This window comes from Amphimedon queenslandica, unplaced genomic scaffold (assembly GCF_000090795.2).
Source record: "Amphimedon queenslandica unplaced genomic scaffold, v1.1 AMPQUscaffold_12778, whole genome shotgun sequence".
NCBI lineage: Eukaryota > Metazoa > Porifera > Demospongiae > Haplosclerida > Niphatidae > Amphimedon > Amphimedon queenslandica.
The window spans coordinates 10,980-18,696 of record NW_003546986.1 but is presented as its reverse complement, the minus strand read 5'-3'; the positions used below and the strand labels follow the sequence as shown (position 1 = coordinate 18,696).

The 7,717-nt window shown below is 33.8% G+C and overlaps 1 long non-coding RNA gene across 1 annotated transcript; it reads left to right on the top strand.

Moving 5' to 3' along the window:
• Positions 1 to 2,938: 2,938 nt before the first annotated feature.
• LOC109586807 (uncharacterized) lies at positions 2,939 to 3,374 on the top strand. Its single transcript, XR_002187232.1, has 3 exons — positions 2,939 to 3,116; positions 3,161 to 3,238; positions 3,291 to 3,374. It is a non-coding gene; the product is annotated as an uncharacterized LOC109586807 (long non-coding RNA).
• The last annotated feature ends 4,343 nt before the right edge of the window (positions 3,375 to 7,717 follow it).

Below are 7,717 nucleotides of genomic sequence, written 5' to 3'. Positions count from 1 at the left end.
TCATACTAAGTCCATTTTGTTTCTTCAATCTTTATAACTATCACGTGATCTGTGGCTAGCAATTCTTTGATGTGGTATATTAATCATTATTCTTGGAGTACAACCCACAATGATATGATCATGTACAGTTAGTATAAATAGCTAAGCTATGAACTGATGTTAGTCACATACCAACAAGAACAAAAAAAGGAGTTTTTGGAAGGGGCTTGTGTCCTTGTCTCCTAGGGCCCTAGGGGCAAAGGCATAAGTCCCTGTCCTTCAAATATTTACAATTTTACTTTAATTTTTTATTGAAGTTATAATAGTCAATGTGCATATTTATGAAATCAAATAAAATCAAATAATTTCCATCCATGAGTCTGGTAGATGCATGAGCAGCATGACAGTCATACAAACCACGAATCACTAGTTCTTTATACACATCTCAGTGGTTTTTTGGAAGATTACAAAGCAGTTTTGGCGGCGAGTCCAAGCACCGTAGGTGTCTTGTTATTAAGTGATGTATTGCCATGATTACGAGAGCTAACTGGCATTGACCTGTATGAGACTGTGGATGCAACTTGTGCTAAATACAATAATTACGATTATACAGGTCACATGACTGATATGTACCCTCACATGATGTAGAGTGGTCTCTCTCTTTGTAGATGTATTATTGTGTCATGATGATGAGCTGGAGGGTAGAAGGATTGCATACATATACTATCTTCTAATAGGAGAAGAATGATTGAGGTAGGAATTGCCATATGGCACTTGAATGTAGTGGAATTTTATTTTGACAGTTGGCAATTTGTGATTTCATCTGTTAGGTATAAAACTACAAATCGTTAATGTGCATGCTTGTGTACATAAAAATTAGCAATAAAAATTGTCTAATTATGGTACCACATGATATGACATTAATACTTTATTCTTTTCTCTTCATAGGGACACTTGATTTATTCAATACTGATGGTATGTACATTTATGATTAATAATAATAATTATTATTTTAGTGTGTAGATTATGGTCAGCTTTATCAGATTGCTCATTCTATATTGTTCCTTTGTGGAACTCTTGTATTCTTTGAAGTCACTCCAGCCTCTTTTTATTAAGTAAGATAGGCCATTATACAATCGACCAATCAGATTCTCTCACTCACATGTGTTAAGTATCTGAAGTGCTGACGGCTTCAAAGACTCGTCTAACAATCAATGGCTGGTTGTATGGGCCGTCATTGCCCCGCCCATCTCCTTATAAGGAAATCATTCCATCAATTAATGCACCACCCACTGGATGAACCAGTATGTTAACATATAATAATTGTTGTTTTACTTGTCAAACCAGTTAGAGATATTGGTGGAGTAGTGTATCTTAATGTCGGTACACGATCACAGATATGGGAACAATTTGAGAGTGAACCACAAATTGAATTACATGACTTCTTGATAGTGAGTGAACCAAGAACAGTTTGAATTAACCAATCAAATTACTCAATGGAGGTTAATGAGCCATATATACTACCTCTCAGACTGTGATAAACATTTATTTAGCCTTGGGGTACACTTATTAACCCCTGGTAAAAACACTTATTATTTCACTATACCTGTTAATTACATGTACATGTATGTTGTATGACTGCATCAGTGGGTTGAAATAATAGAAATCTCTATCTTGGTGCAACATGTACATAAAGAATAATTCATTATACTTACATCATATATATTAACTTTAAGAGATTACATTATATGCCATATTATGTTCACTGTACATTACATTACATGTCAATGTCATCATGTGTAATGATGTATTGCAAGTGCATGGAATATACATGTACACAATATGCTTACAATACCGGTAGCTATATTGTGTCGTATTTACAATGTATATTATGTGAACTTTGTCTGACTTAATAAAAATTGTAGTAGACTTATTGTGTGAAATGGCCAAATTTAGTCATGATATCTAGGATTACAAGAATAACTATAATTTGGAAACATGACAGTTATTTCACATGAATGATAAGGATAAATCAATAATAGTTCAGTTACAACTTACACATACAAGCATGTACATTGACTTCTTACAATCTTATGTGTTTTTACCATTTCACTGTACATGTACATTATATTCATTTATACTTAGGTGTAGTCAGAGGGCAGGGGGACAGTTGTCCCTCTTTAAAATAAAACTTAAAATTAACAAAAATTAATAATAAGCTGCTTTTCAAAGAAAAACTGACATAATAAAAGATTTGTCTTTTTATGTTTCTATTATAAGGCCAAACATTGTTTATCAATTTTCAGGAATTTCACCATGTTTGAAAAGAGCCTAAAGAGGTATGTTTATGCCTCAAAGAGGACTACTTTTGCAGTGCACTTTGTGTACTTCAGAACTTACCCTACCATAGGCGGCGGCAGGATGGAAAGAGTAATTGGGCAAAAATGGTGTGCGAAGCGTGCTGTGATTTTAGCCACACCTACTTTTTACGCGTATTTTGGGCGTATACTCAACGTACGCATACAATATAATTATGCCATAAACATGCACCTAAAAGGCCCCCTATCTAATCTTTAAAGCTCTATTCAACCTGTAAAGTGCTAGTCCTGGTCCTCTTGGAAGGCTTGTTGCCAAAGGAAAGGATGAAAAACTGTGTCTTGCTAGCCATGGTAATTATTTATGACTAAAAATTATGTTATTAATTAAATTCTTATTTCCAGTCAAAATTTTTGGTCGGGCATTGCCGTCCATGCCCAACCCTGCTGCCGCCTATGTACCCTACACTCCAAAAATACAGAATTATAGCCATTTTAATAGTTTTTCAGTGGTGCCATTTGCGTACCATTTTTATAGAAAATTGTTGAGGTTATGAATGTTTTGTTGTGATGGATCTGTTCCTTTTTGCCTTTTGTGTGCACTGCATGTGTTTTCATGCATTTTTAAAATTGCTTTTGACTGACTCAAAAATGGAGCAAACTATCAGTCACTATAGGTGGGTGTGGGTTAATGATAACTTTAATTTTTAGTATGCCTGGTTGTAGAAGAAGGCCTAGGACGGATTTAAAAAGAGGCATGATCCTGTACGCACTGAGTTGGAATGTGACAACAGCTCTTCTGATATTACTGTTGTAGACAAGGTATAAATCCCATGGAATCTTCTATTTCAGTAAATAAACTATAGAGTACCAACACAGATACTATAATTATGATGGAAAAGAGTGCCATTACTGCTTTGTCATGTTTAGCGACATCAGAGAAAGTCAGTACTTAATTGTTATAATGACATTTATTTTTGATTATCATGATTATAGGGTACTAGTACAATTGAGAATGATAACGATGAATTGTATTTCAGTGTTTGGAAAGAATGAAGATTTTGATGAAACTTTGTAAATATGGACGGCAAAAAGCATCTGTGCTTGACCTTAATTATGACTAAAATTATTATATAGGCATATAAAATAATATCTTATGTTTGATGTGATAAACAATAGTCTCTACTAGAGCTTTCCTTTTATCCCCTTTTGATTTCATCACAAAATCAATGTGTGTGATTTGACCTCTTTGGTGATATAAGTATTCATCTGGAGCTCATCCAAACAGAGAACTTTGCTAAATAAAAAATCAAGTTAAACTCCTCACTAAAGTCCTCATTGCTGATGGCCATGCTTACTCACGTGTGTAGATTATTCATTATTATTCTTTATGAGTCACCATTAATATAACTTCCCACTCTAATCACTTTCTTATGTGCTCGGGTGTAGGGACATGCACATTATTCTTTTTTTCAACCCTATAATTCTATTCTTCAATTCTCTTCCTCAATCCCATTATTCTCTCCTTTTTGGCCCATTATTCCCATTATTATGCTCTGATAATACCAAAAATTCATTTTGATTATTGATATCATCATTCATGGTTATATTGTAACACTACTGATGACTCAATGTAATCCTTAAGTGAGTTACTTTGAGTGTCCTTAAATCTGTTCAGTATTATTTCCAGTGGAGTTACTCATTGCTGCTGCTGTAAAGTGCTGTTAAATTGTACTGTACTGTACTGTTTGCTGACACATGCTCATGCAGTATTAAAAGGGTTAAATATTGATCACATGATCCAGGCAGGCAAATTTTAACCCATTATTCTTTCTCTAAATTTCACACCCATTATTCCAAAGGAAATTCCCGAATAATGTGCGTGTCCCTACTCGGGTGGCTATTTGAGAAACGGTGAACTACTAAGGCTAGCTATTTTTCATATAGTCAGCTCCCCAGCCTTTCAATGGCTGAAGCTACAGTTTCTAGCCAATCTATACTGAATGGAAGGACCTTAAGTGAGTACTTGTAGCTTATTGAAGTTTTCAATAGATCTACAGATAAAAGAGATCTCTGTGAAGTGATGACGCTACTTGAGAGGCATGACTACAGCAAAGCATCATATCATGAACTTGGTTTACGTCTGAAATTATCCAACAACACATTAAACAAGTTAAAGAAAGACTATGGAGAAGTTGATTCTTGTTTTAGAGAGTGTTTGGCTAGCTGGTTGTGTAAAGCTGATGGTGTGGAGAATCCAACAATAGATACACTGATAGCTGCTCTTAGAGGAATAGGAGAGAATGCTGTAGTTGATGGTATTAATAAAGAAAGACAAAGTGAATATAGGGCCATTATGACAATATTGAAATTCTTATGTTTTAGGTTTAGTGGCTGTTTCAACAAGTGAAATGTCAGACAGGCCCGTATTGTTCACACTTACCAGTGATGGTGAGCCAGTGTAGACTGTAGCTAGAGATCTATAGTAATTAATGATGAATATGAGCATGTAGATCTGTGTTTGGGATTACAATTGTAATTCATTGTAAGGCCACTCCAATTAAATTCATAGTTTCTTCTTACACGTGCAGGCGCGGGACTGATGTGGGCGAGCGGTAAGTTAATTTTTATTTTAAATTTTGATTAAAAACAATAAAGTTTCGACAAAGTAGCAACTATACCTGATTCCTTCTTTACTAAAAAACTATAGAGCGGCGATAAGCCCAGTTATTCTTCAAAATAGTGAAAAGAACCTCGAAAGACTCGTATGTTTACGTTATTATTATTTTTAATATTTTAATTGAATAATTAAAATATCGGCGTGGGCAAGTGGGCGGCAAGGAGAAACTGCAAATTTAGTTGGAGTGGCCTAATCATAGATACTATGGCCTAATTGATTACATATTTTTCTGTAATCATAATCACACTATTAAATTTATGACCAAAATCATGATTGTAATCATACCTATTTGTTCAATTAAATATAGAATTGTGATAATATGATTGTTACTATTGCAATGGGCCTATATAGTATATTTTAACTTTACCTATTATTCTATTTCTTGATTCCTGCAATTATACAATACCTACCTATGCTATTCTCTAGTCTCGCGTAGCCAAACCCATCCCCCTTTTTGACAATTTGGACGCCGTCCAAATGTCAAAAAGGGGGCTGGGTCTGGCTACGTGAGACTACCTATTCTCAATATTATTTTCAATTATCATTAGAATTTAAAATGACATGATGTGTGTTCAGTAGCTGTACCAGCCATACTATAATGTTAGATGCAATAAAATCTGCTTGTTTTTGAGTGAGTGAGTATTAAAAAACCCTCAGATGCAGCACTGTATACCGGTAGATGTTAATTTGAACTAGCACATGCCCATCTTTTGCATCTTTTCATTAAACTTTACCAAGTCCCCTCCCACTATTCTCAAATTTGGTTTTGAACCTATTATTCTTTAAATCACATTATTCTGAAATATTTGGCCCAAAATTGCACTTCAGTCATGATCTCAACGCAAAAAATAAAGCTCGTATAAAAATGCTGCTATGCAGTTGGAGCTGATAGACACTATGGCATATACAGTGTACATGTGTAATGAGGCATTTGCGAAATGAATAATTAGAATTAGAACTAATACGGCTTGGGGTGTTGCTTAGAGACGATTTTTTTTGTTAAAAGCTAAGAGCAAAACAAAATTTTTAATGTTTTTAAAATTAAATTTTACTTTAAAATTAAAATGTAAAATTTGATCAAATATAGAGGTGAGTGTTCTCTTGCAAATAATCAACTCTAGAGCAGTGAAAACTAGCTCTTTCTTTTAACTGAATAGTGCATCATGGAGCAGAAAGGCAGGGCTTTGTTATGACATGATGGATTGTTTGCAAGGTACTTCATTACTAAACTAAAATAGGAAAACAACAGTACATGGTGTCTGTGTGAACTTGCATGTATTCAAAATTTTTACTAAAAAACACAGCAAAGATGGAGTTGCTACAGCTGTAGAGGAAGATCTGATCTACAATATTCACTGGCTTCTGATGGTGTGCGATAGCAGACTCTAAGCATACACTGTTGCCTTTTATTTAAATGCTTAGTGAGGTGTTTGTTTATCCATTGCCTGCTTACAAAGAATTACATAACTTTTTCCTTGACCTTTAATAATCTTTCTAGAAAAGTCTCTAAGTAGATTATTCATTAAGTGATATCAGCAAAATTAAGAAATTTTCAGTGTTTTCAACATTTGTCATCAGTTCTACTTCCTTTATATATAATGTAATCTTCTATAGTTCTGGAAAAGTGTTTACTGCTAATCCACAGACTATCCATGGGATTAAAAAAGAGAGAGGGCAAGTATGACTGGACTGGATTAACATGAAGTATCAGAAAATATAAAAAATAAAATATTTTTGTGGCTCAAAAATTTTGTGAATCTGTTTAAAAAATTTTATAGCTTAATTTTGCAATTTATTTAAAATTGTGACTTTTTCAGCATTTTATCAAAATTGCTAAAAACTTAATCCTAGTGGAGGCTTTAGATTTGCTTGATTTAATAATAATAAATCACTCTGTGTTTGAATATACATTTACTTTAATTTTGTTTTTTCACAGGATATTCAAATTTGATGCAGCTGGACACCATCAATCCAGGTAAAGAGAGCTTTAGTGTATAAGTTCTATAAATGTAATTTGCATAGGTGTACGTGACCTTGAGCTCATAATTGATCAAGTTCCAGAGCTTCAAGAAATTGCTAATGAATTGCAAACAAAATATGGCCATCTTGTTATTGCTGTTAAAAGATTACTTGATCGTCACAAAGTCAATGTAAAAGATGCTAAATTGGTGATAAATGATTGCTTAAAGAGAAAAGTGCATGTTGTTCCTAAGTTGATGCCTTGCATTGATGTTTTTGAGAAGGTTCACGATTTAGACAGCTTCTTTGACTTTCTAAGGAAATATGATTTCATTGGTTTCCTCAATTATGTGCTCTTAAAGAAGTTATCTCAACTAGTTGAAGATGATGGGATTAATCAACGCTTTTTTGAATACGAAAAAGAATATTGCAAATTGTTAAGTGCAGCTTTCTCTAAAAATTCAGTGATCTCTTTTTTTGAGAAAAAATCTGATTTATCTACTACTGCTCCTCTTGGATTACCATATTTTTCCTTTCGCCTTGAGAAGCATTGCTTACCTGCTAATGTTTATACCTGTGTCTCAGCATTTGGTGAATTCTTATGCCAGTCTACTCAAATAGAAACTATTAAAAGTTCCAGTTTGGTATGATTGACAGTAGATCTACCTGCTATTACTTTTTAAAATTTTGTAGGGAAGAGAATTGATAAGATCTATAGAATCTTACACTAAACCTGAAGAGGTTATTGGTTTACTTGAAGCTGGAGCTGATCCTAATGTTACTG